Genomic DNA, 25,152 nt, shown 5'->3' on the forward strand with positions numbered 1-25,152 from the left:
TTTTCCGAGGCTGTTACTGACAGCCATGGCAGAGTTTCCAATAACAACTCCCCATCCTTGAAATGCAAAGCCTGAAAAATGAAACAAGCGTTAACCTGGAATTCTTGTTGCCAGCACTGATCTGGACAGAAGTTATTAGAGAGTGGAGCAAAGCTAGCACCACAAACAACCTTGGGCTCTCTAGCACCGCTCTGCATTCATTGGTCACGGCACCAAAGTTTTGCTTTTCAACCCATCTGCTAAGGAAACCTTGCCAGAACTGTGAGCTTATAACACTACTTTTCTTAAGAAGTTAGGAGGCCTTAATCCAGTGTACACAGATGAGACCCTGAAATAGGAGAGAGGCCAGTTGCTGATGATCAGTGCAGATGAGGAATCAGCTCTGCTGAGTAGGCTTCAAGCTTTGTGATTTTTACAAGTGGACTATTTCAAATCTGTTGTAGAAGAAACAGTCTTTTCTGTTTTATCAACTTTCCACTTCCAGAATACTGGAGTTTATCCCTCAAATTCAGCCTGTAGTTTCAAAAGATAAAAATCCTTACAGGAAACCTTTCAGCCTCAGTAGCCAATTGCAACATGCCCAGGGAAGTTCAGCAACAGCACCATTCATTAAATGAACTGTTCTGGACCAGCCATCCCAGAGAGATTGAGCTCCAGTGCTAAACCCCATGGAGTGCCAAGTGCCATAAGAGCTGATTTTTGGCTTCGCTGAGATTCTCTCTGGTTTCCTTTGGTGTAGCTGGCACATCTGGAGCAAAGGGTCTGGGCAAAAGTACATCCTTAGATGGGTCCAGTACAAATCATGTGACAAGATTAGCAATTTCTCTAATTGAGGAAGTATATTAGATACAGGAATGCATTTTTCTACCTCCTCTTTCCGCACTGCTGCTGTATTCCTTCATCATGCCCTGTGAGCAGTCCCAGTGTTCTGTGATTGACGCCATAAGGGACTTGCTAACAGGGAACAAACACCTCCGAGACAAAAGGTGCCACCACAGAAAGCTCTTGCTGCACAAGAAGTGCCCAGGCTGCCACAACGACTGCACGTGAAGCCAAAGGATCCAGACTTTCTTTACTGGGGGAAAGGGTTGCTGATTCCATCTTTTCAGCCCTGCGCTGCAATGGACGGGCCCACCTTTTGAAAAATTCAATACAAATGACGATTCCTGCCAGACAAAAGGTGCCACCACAGAAACCTCTTGCTACCCAAGAAGTGACCAGTCTTTCCCACACAGTGCACCTCAAAGCCAAAGCTTCCAGACATTCATTCCTTAGGAAAAGAGCTGCTGTTCCCTTTTTTCAGCCCTGCTCTGCAATGGCCGGTCCCACCTCCTGGAAAATTCAATCCAAATGAAGATTCCTTCCAAACCAAAGTTGCCACCACAGAAAGCTCTTGCTGCCCAAGAAGTGCCCAGGCTGCCCCACCAAATGAACCTCAAAGCCAAACCTTCCAGACTATTTTTCCTGAGGGAAAGGGCTGCTAATTCCCTTTTTTTTAGCCCACTACTGAATAGGCCAAAGGAACGCCCAAAATAGATTCCAGATAAAGATTCCTGCCAGACAAAAGGTGCCACCACAGAAAGCTCTTGCTACCCAAGAAGTGCCCAGGCTGCCCAAACAACAGCGCCTCCAAGACAAAGCTTCCAGACTTTTTTTCCAGGTAGAAGGAGCTACTGTTCCCTTTTTTCTGCCCTGTTCTGCAATGGCCGGTCGCACCTCCAGAAAGGTCTTGCTGCCCAAAAAGTGCCCAGGCTACCCCATCAACTACACCTGAAGCCAAAGGATCCAAACTTTTTTTCCTGGAGGAAAGAGCTGCTGTTCCCTTTTTTCTGCCCTACGCTGCAATGGCCGGTCCCACCTTTTGAAAAATTCAATCCAACTGAAGATTCCTGCCAGACAAAAGGTGCCACCACAGAAATATCTTTGCTAAAAAAGAAGTGCCCAGGTTGCACCACCTATATCTAAAGGCAAAGGTTCCAGACTTTTTTCCTGGTGGAAAGAGCTGCTGTTCCCTTTTTTCTGCCCTGCTCTGCAATGGCTGGTCCCACCTGCTGAAAAATTGAATGCAAAGGAAGATTCCTGCCAGACAAAACGTGCCACCACAGAAAGTCTTGCTGCCCAAGAAGTGCCCAGGCTGCCCCAATAAATGCACCTGAAGCCAAAGCTTCTAAACTTCTTTTCCTGGTGGAAAGAGCTGCTGTTCCCTTTTTTCAGCCCTGCGCTGCAATGGCCGGTCCCACCTCCTGAAAAATTGAATCCAACTGAAGATTGCTGCCAGACAAAAGGTGCCACCACAGAAAAATCTTTGCTACGAAAGAAGTGCCCAGGCTGCACCAGCTATACCTGAAGCCAAAGCTTCCAGACTTTTTTTCCTGATGGAAAGAGCTGTTGTTCCCTTTTTTCAGCCCTGCGCTGCAATGGCCTGTCCCACCTCCTGGAAAATTCAATCCAAATAAAGATTCCTGCCAGACAAAAGTTGCCACCACAGAACGGTCTTGCTGCCCAAGAAGTGCCCAGGCTGCCCCAACAACTGCACCTCAAAGCCAAAGGATCCAAACTTTTTTTCCTGGTGGAAAAAGCTGCTGTTCCCTTTTTTCAGTCCTGCGCTGCAATGGCCTGTCCCACCTCCTGGAAAATTTACTCCAACTGAACATTCCTGCCACCCAAAAGGTGCCACCACAGTAAGCTCTTCCTGCCCAAGAAGTGCCTAGGCTGCCCCAAAAACTGCACCTGAAGCCAAAGCTTCTAAACTTCTTTTCCTGGTGAAAAGAGCTGCTGTTCCATTTATTCAGGCTTTCGCTGCAGTGGCCGGTCCCACCTCCTGAAAAACTGAATCCAAATGAAGATTGCTGCCAGACAAAAGGTGCCACCACAGAACGTCTTGCTGCCCAAAAAGTGCCCAGGCTGCCCCAATAACTGCACCTGAAGCCAAAGCTTCCAGACTTCTTTTCCTTAGGGAAAGAGCTGCTGTTCCCTTTTTTCAGCCCTGCGCAGCAATGGCCAGTCCCACCTCCTGGAAAATTAATCCAACTGAAGATTCCTGCCAGACAAACGTTGCCACCACAGAAAGCTCTTGCTGCCCAAGAAGTTCCCAGGCTGCCCCAAGAACTGCACCTCAAAGCCAAAGCTTCCAGACATTTTTTCCTGGTGGAAAGAGCTCCTGTTCTCTTTTTTCTGCCCTGCTCTGCAATGGCCGGTCCCACCTCCTGGAAAAATTTATTCCAAATGAAGATTCCTGCCAGACAAAAGGTGCCACCAAAGAAAACATTTCCTGCCCAAGAAGTGCCCAGGCTACCCCAACATCTACACCTGAAGCCAAAGCTTCCAGACTTTTTTCCTGGTGGAAAGAGCTGCTGTTCACTTTTTTCAGGCCTGCGCTGTAATGGCCAGTCCCAACTCCTGGAAAATTGAATCCACCTGAAGATTCCTGCCAGACAAAAGGTGCCACCACAGGAAGCTCTTCCTGCCCAAGAAGTTTCCCGCCTGCACGAACTACACCTTAAGCCAAAGCTTCCATCTATTTTTTCCTGGTGGAAGGAGATGCTGTTCCCTTTTCTGTGCCCTGTGCTGCAATGACCGGTCCCACCTCCTGAAAAATTGAATCCAACTGAAGATTGCTGCCAGACAAAAGGTGCCACCACAGAAAGCTCTTGCTGCCCAAGAAGTGCCCAGGCTACCCCAACATCTGCACCTGAAGCCAAAGCTTCCAGCCTTTTATTCCTGGTGGAAGGAGCTGCTGTTCCCTTTTTTCTGCCCTGCGCTGTAATGGCCAGTCCCAACTCCTGAAAACTTCAGTCCAAATGAAGATTCCTTCCAAACAAAAGGTGCCACCACAGAAAGCTCTTCCTCCCGAGAAGTGCCCAGGCTGCCCCAACAACTGAATCTCAAAGTCAAACCTTCCAGCCTTTCCTGAGGGAAAGGGCTGCTAATTTTTTTTTTTTTTAGCCCACTCATGAATAGGTCAAAGTAACATCCAAAATAGACTCCAGATAAAGATTCCTGACAGACAAATGTCTTACCACAGAAAGCTCTTTGCTGCCCAAGAAGTGCCCAGGCTGCCCCAACAACTGCACTTCAAAGCCAAAGCTTCCAGCCTTTTTTTCCTGCTGGAAAGAGCTGCTGTTCCCTTTTTTCAGCCCTGTGCTGCAATGGCCTGTACCACTTTCTAGAAAATTGAATCCAAATAAAGATTCCTGCCAGACAAAAGGTGCCACCACAGAAAATTCTTGCTGCCCAAGAAGTACCTAGGCTGCCCCACCAACTACACCTGAAGCCAAAGCTTCCAGACATTTTTTCCTTAGGAAAAGAGCTGCTGTTCCCTTTTGGCAGGCCTGCGCTGCAATGGCCGGTCCCACCTCCTGAAAAATTGAATCCAACTGAAGATTCCTGCCAGACAAAAGGTGCCACCACAGAAAGTTCTTGCTGCCCAAGAAGTGCCCAGGCTGCCCCAACAACTACACCTGAAGCCAAAGCTTCCAGACTTTTTTTCCTGGTGGAAAAAACTGCTGTTCCCTTTTTTCAGCCCTGTACTGCAACGGCCTGTCCCACCTTCTGGAAAATTGAATCCAACTGAAGATTCCTGCCAGACAAACGTTGCCACCACAGGAAGCTCTTGCTGCCCAAGAAGTGCCCAGGCTGCCCCAACAACTGCACCTCAAAGCCAAAGCTTCCAGAGTTTTTTTCCTGATTGAAGGAGCTGCTGTTCCCTTTTTTTTTGCCCTGTGCTCCAATGGCCGGTCCCACCTCCTGAAAAACTGAATCTAAATGAAGATCCTTGCCAGAGAAAATGTGCCACCACAGAAAGGTCTTCCTGCCCAAGAAGTGCCCAGGCTGCGCAAAAACTGCACCTCAAAGCCAAAGCTTCCAGACATTTTTTCCTGGTGGAAAGAGCTGCTGTTCCTTTTTTTCTACCCTGCGCTGCAATGGCCGGTCCCACCTCCTGAAAACTTCAATCCAAATGAAGATTCCTGCCAGACAAAAGGTGCCACCACAGAAAGTCTTGCTGCCCAAGAAGTGCCCAGGCTGCCCCACCAAATGAACCTCAAAGTCAAACCTTCCAGACTTTTTTTTCCTGATGGAAAGAGCTGCTAATTCCCTTTTTTTTGGCCCACTCCTGAATAGGTCAAAGTAACACCCAAAACAGACTCCAGATAAAGATTCCTGCCAGACAAAAGGTGCCAGCACAGGAGGCTCTTGCTGCCCAAGAAGTGCCCAGGCTGCCCCAACAACTGCACCTCAAAGCCAAAGCTTCCAGACTTTTTTCCTGATTGAAGGAGCTGCTGTTCCCTTTTTTTTTGCCCTGTGCTCCAATGGCCGGTCCCACCTCCTGAAAAACTGAATCTAAATGAAGATCCTTGCCAGAGAAAATGTGCCTCCACAGAAAGGTCTTCCTGCCCAAGAAGTGCCCAGGCTGCGCAAAAACTGCACCTCAAAGCCAAAGCTTCCAGACATTTTTTCCTGCTGGAAAGAGCTGCTGTTCCTTTTTTTCTACCCTGCGCTGCAATGGCCGGTCCCACCTCCTGAAAACTTCAATCCAAATGAAGATTCCTGCTAGACAAAAGGTGCCACCACAGAAAGTTCTTGCTGCCCAAGAAGTGCCCAGGCTGCCCCAACAACTACACCTCAAATCCAAAGCTTCCAGCCTTTTTTTCCTGGTGGAAAGAGCTGCTGTTACCTTTTGGATGCCCTGCGCTGCAATGGCCTGTCCCACCTTCTGGAAGATTGAATCCAAATAAAGATTCCTACCAGACAAAAGTTGCCACCACAGAAAACTCTTCCTGCCCAAGAGGTGCCCAGGCTGCCCCAACAACTGAACCTCAAAGTCAAACCTTCCAGACTATTTTTCCTGAGGGAAAGGGCTGCTAATTCCCTTTTTTTTAGCCCACTCCTGAATAGGTCAAAGTAACATCCAAAATAGACTCCAGATGAAGATTCCTGCCAGACAAAAGTTGCCACCACAGGAAGCTCTTTACTGCCCAAGAAGTGCCCAGGCTGCCCCAAGAACTGCACCTCAAAGCCAAAGGATCCAGACTTTTTTTCCTGGTGGAAAGAGCTGCTGTTCCCTTTTTTCAGGCCTGCGCTGCAATGGCCGGTCCCACCTCCTGGAAAAATTTACTCCAAATGAAGATTCCTGCCAGACAAAAGGTGCCACCAAAGAAAACACTTCCTGCCCAAGAAGTGCCCAGGCTGCCCCAACATCTACACCTGAAGCCAAAGCTTTCAGACTTTTTTTCCTGGTGGAAGGAGATGCTGTTCCCTTTTCTGTGCCCTGCGCTGCAATGGCCGGTCCCACCTCCTGAAAAATTGAATCCAACTGAAGATTGCTGCCAGACAAAAGGTGCCACCACAGAAAGCTCTTGCTGCCCAAGAAGTGCCCAGGCTACCCCAACATCTGCACCTGAAGCCAAAGCTTCCAGACTTTTTTTCCTGGTGGAAAGAGCTGCTGTTCCCTTTTTTCTGCCCTGCGCTGTAATGGCCGGTCCCAACTCCTGAAATCTTCAGTCCAAATGAAGATTCCTTCCAAACAAAAGGTGCCACCACAGAAAGCTCTTCCTCCCAAGAAGTGCCCAGGCTGCCCCAACAACTGAACCTCAAAGTCAAACCTTCCAGACTATTTTTCCTGAGGGAAAGGGCTGCTAATTTTTTTTTTTTTTAGCCCACTCATGAATAGGTCAAAGTAACATCCAAAATAGACTCCAGATAAAGATTCCTGACAGACAAATGTCTTACCACAGAAAGCTCTTTGCTGCCCAAGAAGTGCCCAGGCTGCCCCAACAACTGCACTTCAAAGCCAAAGCTTCCAGCCTTTTTTTCCTGGTGGAAAGAGCTGCTGTTCCCTTTTTTCAGCCCTGTGCTGCAATGGCCTGTCCCACTTTCTGGAAAATTGAATCCAAATAAAGATTCCTGCCAGACAAAAGGTGCCACCACAGAAAATTCTTGCTGCCCAAGAAGTGCCTAGGCTGCCCCACCAACTACACCTGAAGCCAAAGCTTCCAGACATTTTTTCCTTAGGAAAAGAGCTGCTGTTCCCTTTTGGCAGGCCTGCGCTGCAATGGCCTGTCCCACCTCCTCAAAAATTCAATCCAACTGAAGATTCCTGCCAGACAAAAGGTGCCACCACAGAAAGTTCTTGCTGCCCAAGAAGTGCCCAGGCTGCCCCAACAACTGCACCTCAAAGCCAAAGCTTCCAGAGTGTTTTTCCTGATTGAAGGAGCTGCTGTTCCCTTTTTTTTTGCCCTGTGCTCCAATGGCCGGTCCCACCTCCTGAAAAACTGAATCTAAATGAAGATCCTTGCCAGAGAAAATGTGCCACCACAGAAAGGTCTTCCTGCCCAAGAAGTGCCCAGGCTGCGCAAAAACTGCACCTCAAAGCCAAAGCTTCCAGACATTTTTTCCTGGTGGAAAGAGCTGCTGTTCCTTTTTTTCTACCCTGCTCTGCAATGGCCGGTCCCACCTCCTGAAAACTTCAATCCAAATGAAGATTCCTGCCAGACAAAAGGTGCCACCACAGAAAGTCTTGCTGCCCAAGAAGTGCCCAGGCTGCCCCACCAAATGAACCTCAAAGTCAAACCTTCCAGACTTTTTTTTCCTGATGGAAAGAGCTGCTAATTCCCTTTTTTTTGGCCCACTCCTGAATAGGTCAAAGTAACACCCAAAATAGACTCCAGATAAAGATTCCTGACAGACAAAAGGTGCCAGCACAGGAGGCTCTTGCTGCCCAAGAAGTGCCCAGGCTGCCCCAACAACTGCACCTCAAAGCCAAAGCTTCCAGACTTTCTTTCCTGGTGGAAAGAGCTGCTGTTCCTTTTTTTCTGCCCTGCGCTGCAATGGCCGGTCCCACCTCCTGAAAACTTCAATCCAAATGAAGATTCCTGCCAGACAAAAGGTGCCACCACAGAAAGTTCTTGCTGCCCAAGAAGTGCCCAGACTACCCCAACAACTGCACCTCAAATCCAAAGCTTCCAGCCTTTTTTTCCTGGTGGAAAGAGCTGCTGTTACCTTTTGGATGCCCTGCGCTGCAATGGCCGGTCCCACCTTCTGGAAGATTGAATCCAAATAAAGATTCCTACCAGACAAAAGTTGCCACCACAGAAAACTCTTCCTGCCCAAGAGGTGCCCAGGCTGCCCCAACAACTGAACCTCAAAGTCAAACCTTCCAGACTATTTTTCCTGAGGGAAAGGGCTGCTAATTCCCTTTTTTTTAGCCCACTCCTAAATAGGTCAAAGTAACATCCAAAATAGACTCCAGATGAAGATTCCCGCCAGACAAAAGTTGCCACCACAGGAAGCTTTTTACTGCCCAAGAAGTGCCCAGGCTGCCCCAAGAACTGCACCTCAAAGCCAAAGGATCCAGCCTTTTTTTCCTGGTGGAAAGAGCTGCTGTTCCCTTTTTTCAGGCCTGCGCTGCAATGGCCGGTCCCACCTCCTGGAAAAATTTACTCCAAATGAAGATTCCTGCCAGACAAAAGGTGCCACCAAAGAAAACATTTCCTGCCCAAGAAGTGCCCAGGCTGCCCCAACATCTACACCTGAAGCCAAAGCTTCCAGACTTTTTTTCCTGGTGGAAAGAGCTGCTGTTCCCTTTTTTCAGCCCTGTGCTGCAATGGCCTGTCCCACTTTCTGGAAAATTGAATCCAAATAAAGATTCCTGCCAGACAAAAGGTGCCACCACAGAAAGTTCTTCCTGCCCAAGAAGTGCTTAGGCTGCCCCACCAACTACACCTGAAGCCAAAGCTTCCAGATATTTTTTCCTTAGGAAAAGAGCTGCTGTTCCCTTTTTGCAGGCCTGCGCTGCAATGGCCTGTCCCACCTCCTCAAAAATTGAATCCACCTTAAGATTCCTGCCAGACAAAAGGTGCCACCACAGAAAGTTCTTGCTGCCCAAGAAGTGCCCAGGCTGCCCCAACAACTGCACTTCGAAGCCAAAGGTTCCAGACTTTTTTTCCTGGTGGAAAGAGCTGCTGTTCCCTTTTTTCAGCCCTGTACTGCAATGGCCTGTCCCACCTTCTGGAAAATTGAATCCAGCTGAATATTCCTGCCCGACAAAAGTTGCCACCACAAGAAGCTCTTACTCCCCAAGAAGTGCCCAGGCTGCCCCAACAACTGCACCTCAAAGCCAAAGCTTCCAGAGTTTTTTTCCTGATTGAAGGAGCTGCTGTTCCCTTTTTTTTTGCCCTGTGCTCCAATGGCCGGTCCCACCTCCTGAAAAACTGAATCTAAATGAAGATCCTTGCCAGAGAAAATGTGCCACCACAGAAAGGTCTTCCTGCCCAAGAAGTGCCCAGGCTGCGCAAAAACTGCACCTCAAAGCCAAAGCTTCCAGAGTTTTTTTCCTGGTGGAAAGGGCTGCTGTTCACTTTTTTCAGCCCTGCTCTGCAATGGCCTGTTCCACCTCCTGGAAAATTGAATCCAGCTGAAGATTCCTGCCAGACAAACGGTGCCACCCCGGACAACTCTTGCTGCCAAAGAAGTGCCCAGGATGCCTCAATAACTGCCCCTGATGCCAAAACTGCCAGACTTTTTTTCCTTAGGGAAGGAGCTGCTGTTCCCTTTTCTCAGCCCTGCTCTGGTATGGCCTGTCCCACCTCTTGAAAATTGAATCCTAATAAAGACTCATGCCAGACAAAAGGTACCACCACAGAAAGCTCTTTTTTGCCCAAGAAGTTCCCAGGCTTTACCAACTACACCTAAAGCCAAAGCTTCCAGACTTTTTTTCCTTACGGAAAGCTTTTGTTCCCTTTTTTCTGCCCTGCGCTGCAATGGCCTGTCCCACCTCCTCAAAAATTGAATCCAAATGAAGATTCCTGCCAGACAAAATGTGCCACCACAGAAAGTTCTTGCTGCCCCAGATGAGCTCAGGCTGCCCCAACAACTGCACCTGAAGCCAAAGCTTCCAGACTTTTTTTCCTGGTGGAAAGAGCTGCTGTTCCCTTTTCTCAGCCCTGTGATTCAATCGCCGGTCCCACCTCCTCAAAAATTGAATCCTACTGAAGATTCCTGCCAGACAAACGGTGCCATTACAGAAAGTTCTTTCTGCCCAAGAAGTGCCCAGGCTACCCCATCAACTGCACCTGAATCCAGAGGATCCAGACTCTTTTTCCTGGTGGAAAGAGCTGCTGTTCACTTTTTTCAGCCCTGCTCTGCAATGGCCGATCTCACTGAAACAGGAGGCCAGGCCCAAAAGAGTTAAGTAAGAAATTTGGGCCTGCTAACAAGCTACCAACATCCAAGACGATCTGTGTTCGTTCTGTTCTACTTACTGGACCAAAGCTTCAGAGAATAGTACAAGAACATGTAATAGGACTAGAAGCAATAAATTAGAAATATAACAGGATCAGGTAGACATTTGAATAGGAGAAATAGGCCGGGAGCCAGGGCTTTTCCCAAGCTTCAGTGAGCAGGTCAAGAACAATGGAAGAGAAGAAGGGTCAGGCTGAAGAAGATGAGTTTAAGCCCCCAGACCCACCAAAATTGAGGGCCAAGAGAAGCACCGCCCCAAGCCCCACCTGAGCTCCAGCTATACTCCGCCTATTATTACTATGCGTAGATAGATGTTGTAATCACTTGAATATGCATTTAATCACATCTGAAGATCGTATAAAAATGCTGATTTTGTGTGAAGCCTTTGAGCAAGTTTGTCCAGCGCGAGCTGGCTTGCTCCCAACATCAAATAAACAAATACCTTGCTGCTTAAAGATAAAAAAAGTCTCTGAGCAGTTTCTCGGACCGATTTTTCGGATTCATTTGGCGACCTGCAGCAGCACACCTTCTCCACCCGGCTGCGGAATCCCCCGGAGGACGGGACCCCCTTGGGCACCCTCGGGTAAGTCTTTCTACCCGAAGGGGCTCCCTTCTTCGGTGGCTTCTTGCGGGGGCTGGACAAGAACACTGCCTGTTGATAAAAGGTATTTGTATCTGGTTTCTGGTTTTGTTTGTTCTGGTTCTGGATACCCGTGAGTCGAGGCGGGACGCCGTCTCGCAGGGGACACGGGAGAGGACGCTCTCCCTTGGGAATATCCCCTCTGGTCTGGTCTTCTGGTCTGGTTTTGTTTGGATTTGGCCAAGTATTGTTATTGTGTACCTGATATATCTTGCTTACCTTGAAACATCCAGGAGCACATAGTTAAAGGTATTATCATGCTAAGAGTTGCCATATGAGAGGTAGTGCTGAAGAGTTAACTATAAGCACATCACTTTGGATAAGACCTAGAATTAAGATTTGTCAGTTTTGCAACTGTTAGTTATATGTATGAGCCTTGTGTAACAGATGTAAGGTTTGCCTCCCCGACAGACAAGGCTGGGTCAGAACCAGTGTGCATATTGCAGAAAAGAGGGACACTGGAAGCAAGAATGCCCTGAATTAACAGGTGGAAATACAGGCACAGGAGAGGCTGTTGTTGCTTACAGAGTACTGAGTGAAGGGGGGGGCGGCAGGCCAGTGCTAGGGGACCTGCTGGTAAAAATTAAGCTAGGGGAAGAAAAAGAAGAATTAGATTTTCTAATACTGGAGCTACATTTTCTGTTTTGAATTAATACCTAAAAGTGATAAATATGTTTAAGTTGTGGGTGCCACTGGCCAATCAGAAAAGCTTTCTTTTGAAACCCCTAAAGTTCAAAATTGGAAAACAAATGGGAGTGCATCAGTTTTGGTATTTACCAAATTTATCCAAACTCGTATTGAGCAGAGACCTACTAGAAAATCTGGGAGCTGTAATAGAATTCAAACAAGGTAAAATTGAACTTAAGGTAAAGGAAGAACAATTAATAGCAGCTCTGAGTTTAGCAATGAGCTATGTGGAGCCAAGCCAGGGTAATTCAAATGTCAATCAAATTTTAGATCAGGTATACCCAGGAGTTTGGGCTATTGAAACACCAGGAAAGTCAAAAAGAGCAGCTCCCGTTGAAATAGAATTACAGACAGGAGCAAAACCAGTAGTTAGGAAGCAATATGCACTGAAGCTGGAAGACAGAAGAGGAATTGAGCCAATAATAGACAACTTTTTGAAATTAAGGTTTTGTAGAGTGTGAATCAGATTGCAACACCCCAATTTTACCAGTCAAAAAGACAAATGGAACACATAGGTTGGCTCAGGATTTAAGAGCAGTAAATAAAATAGCTAAAACATACATGCAGCTGTTGCAAACCTATATACCTTATTAACAATATTAAAAGAAAGTGTAATTTGGTTCACAGTATTAGACTTAAGAGATGCCTTTTTCTGCCTTCCCTTAACACAGGAAAGTCAAAGGATATTTGCCTTCAAGTGGGAAAATCCCACCACAGGAAGGAAAACTCATCTCATTTGGACAGTGTTACCTTAAGGGTTAGAAAATATTGCCACAATTTTGGGAATTAATTAGCTAAAGAATTGGAACAATGGCAGTCACCACCTGGAGCGGGTGTACTTTTATAATATGTGAATGATCTATTGATTGTTACTGAAAAACAAGGAGAATGTGTTCAATGGATAGTACCAAATATGCCTTTGGCATAGTTCACACTCATGGAGCAATTTGGAAAAAGAGGACTTTTAACTCTTCAAGGAAAAGTTGTGGAATATGCTGAAGAAACTCTATGATTATTAGAAGCTGTACAACTCCCCTCTCAGGTGGCAATTATGCACTGCCAAGGACACCTGAAAGGTAACACTGCCCTGGAAATAAGAAACAGAAAAGCTGATGCAGAAGCTGAATTAGCTGCTGCAAGAAGTAAAGAACTATCAGTAGCAGCTTTAGTGCTAGAAGAACTAGACACAGATCAACAGGTAGAATATCAAGAAACAGATTATAAGTGGATACATGAAAATAGGTGTTAGACAATAGATGAAGTTAACTAAAAACAGATCAGTTAATACTGTTAGAAAAATTAGTGTGGCAATCTGTAAAAGTAAAACATGATAAAACTATTGGGGCTTAGACTTACTCTTAGCATTTAAGGACTAAAGTAGCAGGACCAAATTTATTTATCACAATAGAGCCAGTCACATCCCAATGGGAACTTTGTCTGAAATACTGGAACAGAAATACACCAAAGGGCAATAAATAAAGGGCATTTCCCAGGTGAAATTTGGCAAATTAATTTCTCTGAGCTCCCAAGAAAAGGGGGGGGGGGGTCCTGTTATCTCTTAGTTTTGACTGACACATTTTCTGGATGGCCTGAAGCTTTCCCATGTAGAAAAAAATGAATCAAAAGGAGTGGTTAAAGTCTTGTTGAATGAGATTATACCATGGTTTGGAATGCCTAAGAGCATCTCTTCAGATAGAGGTTCACACTTTTGTGCATGAATTGTACAAGCAATAAGTAAAGCACTAAAAATCAACTGGCAACTGCATATGCCCTACACACTGCAAGTAAGTGGGCAAGTAGAAAAGATGAATCATCTCATTAAACAACAAATTGCTAAAATATGTCAAGAAACAAATTTTCATTGGTATCAAGCTTTACCTATTGCTTTAATCAGGCTAAGGGTCAAGCCAAGATCAAAAGAGAAACTGAGTCCATTTGAAATTCTATTGGGCAGACCCTACATGATGCAAACTGTGAATAGTGAAGCTGTAGATCAAATCAGTAATCAATATGTGCATGATTATGTTATGGCTGTAGGAAAACAATTGCAGAAAAATGCTACAGTGGTGTTAGAACACCAACCCAAGCAGCCTGATTGTAAGTTACATCCATTCAACCCTGGTGATCAGGTGTATGTTAAGAATCTTTCAGGAGATCCACTACAGGACAAGTGGGATGGACCCCAGCAGGTGCTGATGACCACCTTCACAGTGATCTGGGTGAAAGAGAAACCCACGTGGATCCACTGCTCTCGAGTCAAGAGGGTTCCAGAGGAAGCATGGACCTCGGGAGAGGAATCATCTACTATCAAGCCTCCTCAATGCTGATCTTTGGACTGATAAGTACATTAGTGTTAAATCAAACTCTTCCCCAAAAATTATTATGGTCTCAGGCCTATAATGGGAATTCTAGTCTATGATTTGCTATAAATACAGATATTCTGAATTCATCTGAACTGAACCAATACAATGCATCTGTTATAGTCCTCCAAGGAACAAGGGTACTGAATAATTGGTAAAATCCTGGTACCCCATACGATGCAAGTGTTTTAATAGGCACAGATTAGATGGTCACCCAAAACTGACGTTACTGTGAAATGTAATTAGTGGCTGATCAGTGTTGGCACACCTTCACTCTAGATAAATCAGTTTCTGTGATGTGTCAGTGGACATTCAGAGAAGGAAATATAACCAGGAGATTTCCAACCAGCAAATCTCCTACCACCCCATTGACTAAGACCACCACCAGTTCTACAACTCCTTCTTTAGCCTGTGAGAGTGTCCACAATTTAACTTATGCTGGACCTTACATGATTAGACACTCAAATGAGCAGAAGCTGTTGTTAGATCCCACATATTCACTGAAGAGAGTTCGAATAAACCTTCAAGTAAACATATCAAACATACAAAAAGATTGTCAGCCCTGTATTCAGCAAAGCCTTAAAGGCTGGCATGCATAGATGATGGCCAGATCCCCTCGTACCAGAATTCAAAGAGATGTAACCGGATGGTTTGGCACAGGATTAGGTGTATTAAACACCATAGATCAAGAAGTATTAGTGAATAAACTAAGTGCTGTCACATCTGATCTAGGAAAATTCAAAGTCCCTTTAAGATCATCTTTGCTCACTTTGGCAGAAACACAATCATTGGCAGTTAAATTGTTAACATTAGTAGCCAACCACACTGCAAAAGATTTCACCAAAATTATTCACTATGCTGGTGTCATCCATAAAAGGTTTGCACTTGCAATACAATGTCTCCAAACTCAACAGTGGGTACAATCTGTAGCTGCAAGAATATTAAGGGAAGGAACCTCAGGAATATTACCACAAGAAGTAAGAGAAATAATAGCTAGAAACAGTTCTACTACACAATTTGAGAAAAATTACCAGGCATGGTGGCAGTTAGTGAACTTCACTTACAACCCTCAACATGAACAAATTGAAGCTTATGTGCTCACTATCAGTGCAGCTAAAGAAAAGACCATCTTTCCTATCCTGACATTAGGAGCCATACCCCAAAATGTAATTGTCAGACCCATAGACCATAATGTTTGGGCAAGTTATGATCACACCAAGAAAAAGTGACAGTCAGTCAGTCCTGAGGCATGTATTCCTAAAGGACAGTTAGGATATATCTGTGAAAATGCTGTCATAAGAAATGAAGATTTATGCTTAGATGCTGACGATAGTGTGTGTACCTTTGAAATGCTTCCCCATGCTAAAACCCAATCACAAGTCTATTATGTAGGAAATAGTTGTGCATGTGTTAGAATCTTTTGTGTTAATTTTACCATAGATACTTGTCATGAAGTAGTCAGTGGTACTAATTTTTTGTTTTACTAAAATAATAGGCTGTGACTTTGATTATATCATTCTAGTGACTACTAGACAACGGATTGAAGCTGATTATACAATGTATCATGATGTGCCGAAATTGCAGACAGGAATGAACATTAATCTTCTAAAGCAATGCTTAAACATCCTGATATAGAAGAACTGGTCCAGGAAGTAAACAGAATGACTAAACGAATGCTCTGGCAAGTAGAACATGACACTGAGAGCATAAAAACTGTTCTAACCAAAGTGGAAAAAGTGGGAGAGCACCACTGGTGAGACATCTTTACAGGATACTCCCCTACAGCATCACAAGTGTTCCACTATTTAATGCATCCAATATTGGTTTTAGGAGTTGGCATGATTCTACTACTGGTCCTAATTGTTTGGCTATGGTACAAATCAAGCATCATGGTTAGAAGGATGCAGATAATGTGGGCTGTGATGAATACCTATCAAAATCCATTAGAACTTGACGAAAGAATTCATAAATTCTAAACAAAAAGGGGGGAATGAAACAGGAGGCCAGGCCCAAAAGAGTTAACTAAGAAATTTGGGCCTGCTAACAAGCTACCAACATCCAAAACGATCTGTGCTTGTTCTGTTCTACTTACTGGACCAAAGCTTAAGAGAATAGTACAAGAACATGTAATAGGCCTAGAAGCAATAAATTAGAAATACAGCAGGATCAGGTAGACATTTGAATAGGAGAAATAGGCCTGGAGCCAGGGCTTTTTCCAAGCTTCAGTGAGTGGGTCAAGAACAATGGAAGAGAAGAAGGGGAAGCTGAGGAAGATGAGTTTAAGACCCCAGACCCACCAAAATTGAGGGCCAAGAGAAGCACCACCCCAAGCCCCGCCTGAGCTCCAGCTATACTCTGCCTATTATTAATATGCATAGATAGATGTTGTAATCACTTGAATATGCATTTAATCACATCTGAAGATTGTATAAAATGCTGATTTTGTGTGAAGCCTTTGAGCAAGTTTTTCCAGCGTGAGCTGGCTTGCTCCCAATGTTGAATAAACAAATACCTTGCTGCTTAGAGATAAAAAAGTCTCTGAGCAGTTTCTTGGACCGATTTTTCGGATTCATGACATCATACCATTTCTGTGACATCACAGCTCCCCTGTGACATCACATCTTTGTTGTGACATCAAGGATTCTCTGTGACATCACATCCATCATATGACATCACATCATATCATCCCTGTGAAATCACATCCTCCCCGTGACATCACAGCTCCCCTGTGACATCACAGCTCCCCTGTGACATCACGTTTTTCCTGTGTCATCACATCTCCCTCATGACATCACAGTCATCATATGACATCACATCTCTCCTGTGATATCACATAATCCCTGTGATGTCACATCCTCCCCTGTGACATCACAGCTCTCATGTGACATCACATCTCCCCATGACATCACATCTTCCCCGTGACATCACAGCTCCCCTCTGACATCACACCTTCACTGTGACATCACATCTCCCCTATGACATCACAACCATCATATGACATCACACCTCTCCTTTGATATCGTATCATCCCTGTGACATCACATTCTCCCCTCTGACATCACATCCTCCTTGTGACATCACATCCTTCCTGTGACATCACATCTCTATGACTTCACATCCATCATATGACATCACACCTCTCCTGTGATATCACATCCTCCCCTGTGACATCACATCGTCCCTGTGACATCACACCTCCCCATGATATCACAGCTCCCCTGTGACATCACATCCAGTGACATCCAGATCCATCCCAAGGTTGGGGGTGTGTGTGAGACAGGCAGAACCACAAATGCCTGCACAGCCCAGAGCAGTCAGTGTGGGGCTGTGCTTGCTGCTGCAGAGACCCCCAGGGAACAAACCAGCGAGTAGTTTTGGGGGGGGGGGTGTCCCTAAGGAGGACACTTGCCTTATTATTGCTTATTATTTGTAATATCTTATAGATCTATCACACAACACCTAAGGATGGATTCTATAGAATATGTGTGTCATGGTTTGAGATAGTCCCCAAATCCAATTCCCTAGTTCCATCCCCCCTCCCACATCTCAACCTAATGTGAGATGGGCTTTTCCAGACAAAACACACCAGACTCAAAGTGGGGGAAAGGGAATATATTAAAATGACTGTACAAATAAATATAACATCACGTTATACACACGATCACAAACTATTTCTACCATGACATATAGTATTTACAAGGATCAGATCTCTTCTCCCCTCCAAATAAAAGTCCAGGAGGGAAAGAAGGACAGATCCCTTCCAGTCCTTAAGCAGCAGCTCCTCTTCTGTCCTCCATGCAGCAGTAACTGGGTTGTTGTAGCTGGATCCCTTTTCAATACACACAAGGGGGTCTCCAAGCCCCTCGGCTCTCCTTCGGTCCAAGCGAAGGCCTCACCTGTGGACTGCCAGCAGGGACAAGACTCGCATCACCACAGGCATATCACGAAATGCCGGGGCATCTTCGTGAAAGTCCCTTCCTCAGGGGATTCAAGTTCCTGTTTGCAGAGCTCCGTGCTCTGTCTCTCAGGCTGCCACCGCGGCAGCAGTGCAAGGGGGGGGAGCCAAGGTCAACTCCCCCTGCATTCCATCTGGCCGTCCCGGTCCAGCTCCGGGACGCCCTGAGCTTCTCAGCTCCTCTCTCTCTCGTGCTGCATACTCCAAGGCTCCTCTAAAATAGGAGTCCATGTCCCTCTTCTCCAAGAGGGTCTCCAAGGGAGTTTTGGGGGATCTGGTACAGTCTCTTACCCCAAACTCTGTCTCTCTGCTGCTGGCTCTCTTTCTCCTGGCTCTGTCTTCCAGGAGTCTTCTCTGCGGTGCTGCATGTTGCTGTTGCTTCTGCTGCTTCTTCAGTTCAGGTTCTTATCTCCTGGCTCTCTGCCACCGTTTCTCTGGTCAGTCCCGGCTGCTGTCTGTGCCCATGGAGAAAAACGTCTCCCGGCATAACTACAGGCACCTAGCCCAGCTTTATGCTCTTCCAGGTCCCTGCAGCCCCCCAGCCAGGGGCTGGGAGGGCCCAGAGGCCCCAAGGGGCTTAGAGCCCCTTCCTCGTGGCTCACAACATGGCCACCACTCCACAACAACCAAAACTACAACTCTTCTCTTCCGGTCTGGTTGTGATATGTTTACATTTCTGCAGGAGCGCCCATTGGACAGAACTTCAAAACTTCAGGGGTTTCCACCCCTTGGGGTCTACCACTTCTCCTAGCCCTCTGGGGGAAAACAAGGTTCAAACCACTACAATGTGCCATAGATATTTGGGTTGGGTCTGGCTGAGCTGCAGTTCAGTTCCCCACAGCAGCCCTCCCAGGGCTGGGCTTGGCATTGGCAGCTGGAAGGGGGTTGAGAACACCCCAGTGTTTTGGCCACTGCTGAGCACAGCACCAACACTGGGACATTCCTTCCTTAGCTGAGGGCAAGAGCCTGGCAGGGGACCCAAGTAGGCCAGCTGAGCCCAACTGACCCAAGGGACATTGCAGCCCATGGGAGGTCAGCTCAGCTCTAAAAGCTGAGGCAGGGAGCAGGAGGGGGGCATTCATTGTCTGATGGCTGCCTGCTGAGGAACCGTCCCGCGGACCCAAGCCCTGCTCCTCGGGAGTGGCCGACCATGGCTGCTCATGGGGAGCAGAGAACAAACCCTGCTATCTTTGGCTTCTGTGTGCACAAGCTTTGTTCTGCTTTTCGCTTTAAATAAACTGCCTTATCCCAACCCACTGTTTTGTTTTTCCCACCTTACTCTCTCCAATGTCCTGTTGGGAAGGGGAGTGATAGAGTGGCTGGGAGGGCACCTGGTGTCCAGCCAAGGTCAACCCACCACACACCTGAACACTTCCAGAGACTCCACCACCTCCCTGGGCTACTTGTTCCAATGCCTGAGCACACTCTCAGGGGAAAAAGGGTTTTTTGAATATCAAATCTAAGCCTCACCTGATGCACCTTAAGGCCGTTTCCTCTCAACCTTTCACTATAGCCTTGGCAGAAGAGACCAACCCCCACCCCACTAAAACCTCCTTTCAGGTCATTGCAGAGAGCAATGGGGTCCCCCCTGAGCCTCCCCTTCTCCAGACTCAACCAGCCCAGTTCCCTCAGCCGTCCCTCAGCAGACATGTTTTCCAGAGCCTTCCCCAGCTCCGTTCCCTTCTATGGACACGCTCCAGCCCCTCAAGGGCCTTTTGGCACTGAGGGGCCAGAACTGGACACAGCACTCCAGGTGGGGCCTCCCCAGTGCCCAGCACAGAGGGGCAATCAGTTCTCTGCTCCTGCTGGCCACACTCTTCTCCACAAAGGCCACGATGCCCTTGGCCTTCTTGCCCCCCTGGGAACACTCTGCCTCATATCCAGCCCCTGTCAAGCAGCACCCCCAAGTCCCTTCCTGCTGAGCAGCTCTCCAGCCCCTCTGCCCCCAGCCTGGAGCGTTCCAGGGGGTTGTTGGGACCCAAGGGCAGGCCCTGACACTTGGTCTTATTGATCCAGCCTGTCCAGATCCCTCTGCAGAGCCTTCCTGCCCTCCAGCACAACCACACTCACACCCAACGTGGTGTTGTCCACGACTTTCCTGAAGGGGCACTCGATCCCCTGTCTCAGATCATCAGTAATGATGTTAAACAGGAGCAGCCCCAAACCTGAGCCCTTGGGAACCCCACTAGTGACTGGTCCCACCTGGATTTCCTTCCATTCCCCACCACTCCCTGGGCCATCAGACACTTTGTCACCCAGCAAACAGTTCCCCAGGCAAGCCATGAGCAGCCTGTTTGTGCAGGAGATGCTGGGGGAGATGGTGCCAAAGGCTTTCTGGAATTCCACAGAGACACATCCCCATCCTTTCCCTCAGCTGCTGAGCGGGTCCTTTGTCAGAGAAGGAGATGAGGTTGGTCAGGCAGGACCTGCCTTTCCCAACCCCACACTGGCTGGGCCTGATCCCCTGGTTGTCCTGCCCCTGCCATGGGATGGCACTGAGGAGGATCTGCTGCATGGACTTCCCTGGTCCTGAGGTCAATGGGACAGGCCAGGAGTTGCCCAGATGCTTCTTTTGGCCCCTCCTGTGCAGGGGCATCCCATGTGCTTGTTGCCAGTCAGCTGGGACTTGTGCAGTTGTGCAGCACTGCTGGGGAATGAGTGAGAGTGGCTTGGCCAGCTCTTTCTCCAGCTCCCTCAGGACTCTTGGCTGCATCCCATGTGGGCCCAGGCACTTGGGGGGATCTCACTGGCAGAGCAGGTCACTGACCATTTCCTCCTGCATTGTGGGGGCTTCTCTCAGCTCCCCATCAGCAGCTTCCAGCCAAAGCCTGCCTGCCAGGTGTCCAAAGGGTCAGTTCTTCTGCCCCCTCCTTTTTTCCCCAAAAATGGAAAACTCCCTCATTTTGGGTCCATGTGCCCCAGACAGCTCCGACCACCACCTCACCCACCAGTCCCTGAATAATGGGATGCTTTGGGTTGGGAGGGGCCTTAAAGAGCATCTCAGCACCCTCAGAGTCAAGAATTCCTTCCTACTATCTCTTCCAACCCTTCCCTCTATCCGTGTGAAGCCACTGCCCCTTGTCCTGTCACTCCAGGCCCTTGTCCAAAGTCTCTCTCCATCTTTCTGGTTGGCTCCCTTCAGACACTGGAAGGCCACAATCAGGTCACCCCAAAGCCTTCTCTTCTCCAGCCTGAACAATCCCAGTTTTCTCAGCCCTGAGATATTTCTGAACCTCCCAGAATCCAGGGGCCATTGGGACCCTGCAGAACCTCCTGCATTCCAGTGGTCCTTGTGAAACTGCAGGCTCTCCTGGAACCCAAGGATTCCTGGAACACTGCAGAGCTCACGGAACCAGGGGGCCACTGTCCCACTGCAGCTCCTTCTGAAACACAAGGGACCCTGGGACAGTGGGAAATCTCTGAGAATCCAAAGGGCATTTGGGGACTGCAGGGCCTCATGGAACTAAAGGAACCTTTGGAGACTGGGGAAGCTCATGGAATCCGGGGGCCATTGGGACATGTGGGGCCTCCTGGAAGCAAAGGAACCCTGAGAATTTCTGTGGGAACAAGTTAAGGCAGCAGCAGCTGCATTCAGTTAATCAGGATCCAAAAGGAGTGTTTTGGCCTTGACTGGTGTTTTCCATCCAGAGAGTGCTGTTTGCCAAAGTGGAAACCACTTGGAACGCTCTGCATGGCAGCCTGTGTTTTTCTCTGGTGGCTGAACACAGCCAGCACATGAGGGGAGGGGAATGTGTGGGATCAGGGCACTGCTTTGGGGCCATGCTGGGAATTCAAGTGGACTAAAAGACAAAGCCCAGGTGCTGTTTCCAAAGGAACCCCAATGAAAGGGGGACGCCGGAAAGATGGGCGGACACGTCCCAAAATGGAACTCTGTGTGTGCAGCCTCATTTTCTCCTTCAGTGCCCACAGGAGAGAAGGCAAAAAGTGGGGGTTAGGACCCCAAAACTATTCTGGGGGAAATTGGGGATTGAGGGGACAATGGAAAAGTGGGAGGAACAGGGAGAAGGGTGGAAAAGGGGGGGTGGTCTGGTGAGTCCGATGGTCCCATAGGTGTCTTTGGACACTGGGGGGTTGAGAAAGAGGGGTGGCCCCCCTGAGCTCCCAACTTCCTGTGGGGTGCTGGGGGCTGCTGGATCCAATCTAAGCCTTGGATTATGCCAACAGTTTCAGTTTAGAGGAATTACAGAGGTGTGACTGAACCACTTTAGTCCCCCAGGTTTTAATAATGGCAAAACAGATCTATTGATAGAAATGAATTTATTTACAGTTACAAATGATCAGACAGAAGATCTTCATCAGAATTACTTACTGCACAATAGAAACACTAAAACTAAGAGGAGTACAGCATAAGATAAGACATTGCTCTACACTAAATCAATTGTTGAAGCAATTCTACTCAAGGCTGACACAAAAGCAAGAATTCTTAATTAGAGATGGATGGAACTCCCCCAGACCAACACTTGTGGAGAGATCTCTGCTCTAAACTTCCAGGACTGACCCCCCAAGAAGGGTTCTGTTGGAAGAAGCTGCCCCTGGGAAAGGGGACTGGCCCTTTGTGGTTGAAAGGGATGGACTGACAGTCACTGGACTCCAAGGGTTGCCTCACCATTGGGGGGTTCATTCTGGGTGGAAGCAGCAGCCAAAGCTCTTCCTGCAGTCGGGGAACTCGTACGGTTTGCCTTACCAGTGGGTTTGTTGGTGTTTGGTTAGGGTAGAACTGTGGGGGAAGGTCTTCCCACACTCCCCACACTTGTAGGGCCTCTCACCGGTGTGGACGCGGCGGTGGGTGACGAGGTAAAAGTTGTACTTGAAGCCCTTCCCACAGTCAGTGCAGCGGAAGGGCCTCTCATCCGTGTGCGTCCGCTCATGTGTGAGGAGATGTGAGGTGGTCCTAAACCTCTTCCCACAATCCCCACACTTGTAGGGCCGTTCCCCGGTGTGGATGCGTTGGTGAATGGGGAGGTAGGAGCTGTCACTGAAGCTCTTCCCGCATTCTCCACACTTGTAGGGCCTCTTCCTGGTGTGGATGCTCTGGTGGGTGCGGAGGTGGGAGCTCCGGCGGAAGCTCTTCCCACATTCCCCACACTTGTAGGGTCGTTCTCCAGTGTGGATGCGCTGGTGGATGAGGAGTTTGGAGTTTTCCCTGAAGCTCTTCCCACATTCCCCACAAGAGTAGGGCCGTTCCCCAGTGTGGATGCGCCGATGGCTGTGGAGGTGGGAGCTCTGCCTAAAGCTCTTCCCACATTCCCCACAAGAGTAGGGCCGTTCTCCAGTGTGGATGTGCTGGTGGGCGAGGAGGTGGGTGCTCTTCCTGAAGCTCTTCCCACATTCCAAGCACCTGAAGGGCTTCTCCCTGCTGGGAGGCTGATCAGGGACCACCAGCTCAGAGCTCCCCCTCAAGCTCAGGTTGCTTTCCCGGCACAGGCTGGCTCTTTCCTCCTCAGAGCACCCTGGGATGGCTTTGGAGCCCCTCCTGCGGGGGGATCTCCGGCCCTTTCCCTCCCCGCTGCCTTCCTGCGCCGGGGAGCCCTTCAAAACGGCCTCTCCCACCAGGGTCTCACGGGGGGATTTGTCCTCCGGGCTCTCCGTCCTCAGCTCGGGGCCTGGGGCAGGAAGCAAGAAGGACAGGCAGGGGATTTGCCTCCGGCCCACAGGGAAGGCCAAGGACATCCCCCCAACTCCGGCCCCGGCAGGACGGCGGCGCCAGCGGGGTTGTCCTGCAGCCGGGGCCATGCTCGGCTGACAGAGCCAGCACAACACCCGCCCAAAGGGACACTGACTGCCTCCTCACCTGCCTGGGGGGCCCAAGGCATCTTCCTCTTCCTCGCAGCCTCCTCCTCCATCCGCCCAAGCTTTGGGAAGGACAAATCCTGATGGGGGGAAAACAAGGGCTGAGCGCGTTGGCTTGGGGGTTCCTCCTGCCCAAGTCCATCTCTAGAACTCACCGGGCATCCTGTGTCCATAAAAACCTCCAAAACACCAAGATTCAGCTCAGGAAAACCCAAACCATCGAGATTCAGGCAAAAAACCTTCAGAAATAGGAAGAAGACCCTTAGTCCCTCAAACTGCAACAGTTGAAATTCAGCTAAAAATACTCCAAAATATGAAGATTACCCAAAAAAATTCTCCCAGAAGTTCCCCCTCTCTGGTCTCTCCCCTCTGGGGTTCAGAAGGTCTCCCCTGTCTGGAATGCTGCGGGTCCCACTCAGGGATGCTGGGAGTGTTCGGGGTCCCAAGGGTTCCTTCTCTTGTGACTCTCGCCTTACGGGTGCCGCATTCCCAGACATTCCCCCTCTCCAGGGTTCTCCAGTCTGTTGTCCCAGGGATCCCAGAGGTCCCCACTGTCCAGGCTTCCCCTTCTCCTCTCCCCCGTCTCAGGCTCTTGGGGCTTCTCTCGCCCCTTTCCCAATCACCCGACAGCTGCAGGAAGGGCAGGGACAGGGGCGGAGCAGGAACATGAACAGCAGGAAAACAAGCACCTTCCCCCCCATCCCACGGGCACCCGGGAAGGGGAACTCGTCCCAAATATCCTGGGGAGAGTGCGGGTGGTCATGACATACTCGGGCTGCCAGCACAGATTTCCTTGCAAAGTCTGCAGGGAGTCAGGCTCTGGAGAGGAGATTGTGCCCCATGGATGGGATTGCAGAGGGTCCCTCAGGTCCCCAGCAGGAATCGGCAACCAGGAATAGACACAAAAGGCCCCCACAAAGATTTGGGGGGAGTGTCCTGTAGGGAGGGGACAGTGTCACCCCACCAGGGCAGGGCTGGCAAGTGGGAGGCTGCTCCAGGGCTCTGCAAGAGGCCTCGTGCTCTGCTTGGCCCCAGCACTGCCTGGTACCAACACCCCCGGCTGCCCCCGGCCCTGGGCAGCTCTGCTGCCACAGGCTGTGCCCTCACCGTGGCCCTGCAATGGCCCTGCCTGTCCCTCACCTGTGGTTCTGTCCCTTGGCTCTCTCTCTGCCAGCTCAGTGTGGGGCACACAGGCTGGGGGTCCCTCCCAAGCCCCCCGGGCAGCCGGCGTTGGCTGGGGGGATGTGAGGGCTGGGCCTGCTCAGCACAGCCCCGGCCTCGTGCCCAGCGCCTCTTTCCTGACCCACACAAGAGCTTCCCGGCCCCCCAGGGCTCCCCTGCTGCTGCCTCTGCTCCTGGCCCTGCCTTTGCTGCTCCCTTGGCTGGGGCAGTGGCTGCAGGGGCGGATGGCAGCAGCTTCAGCTCCATGGCACTTCCTGGGGGGAGCTCAGCCCGGGGGG

The 25,152-nt window shown here is 48.9% G+C and overlaps 1 pseudogene; it reads right to left on the reverse strand.

Moving 5' to 3' along the window:
- Window positions 1-25,152, reverse strand: part of LOC135405243 (zinc finger protein 850-like) — a 419,536-nt pseudogene that overhangs the window by 20,066 nt on the left and 374,318 nt on the right.

The sequence above is a fragment of the Pseudopipra pipra genome, chromosome W (assembly GCF_036250125.1).
Source record: "Pseudopipra pipra isolate bDixPip1 chromosome W, bDixPip1.hap1, whole genome shotgun sequence".
In the NCBI taxonomy this organism is placed as follows: Eukaryota; Metazoa; Chordata; class Aves; order Passeriformes; family Pipridae; genus Pseudopipra; species Pseudopipra pipra.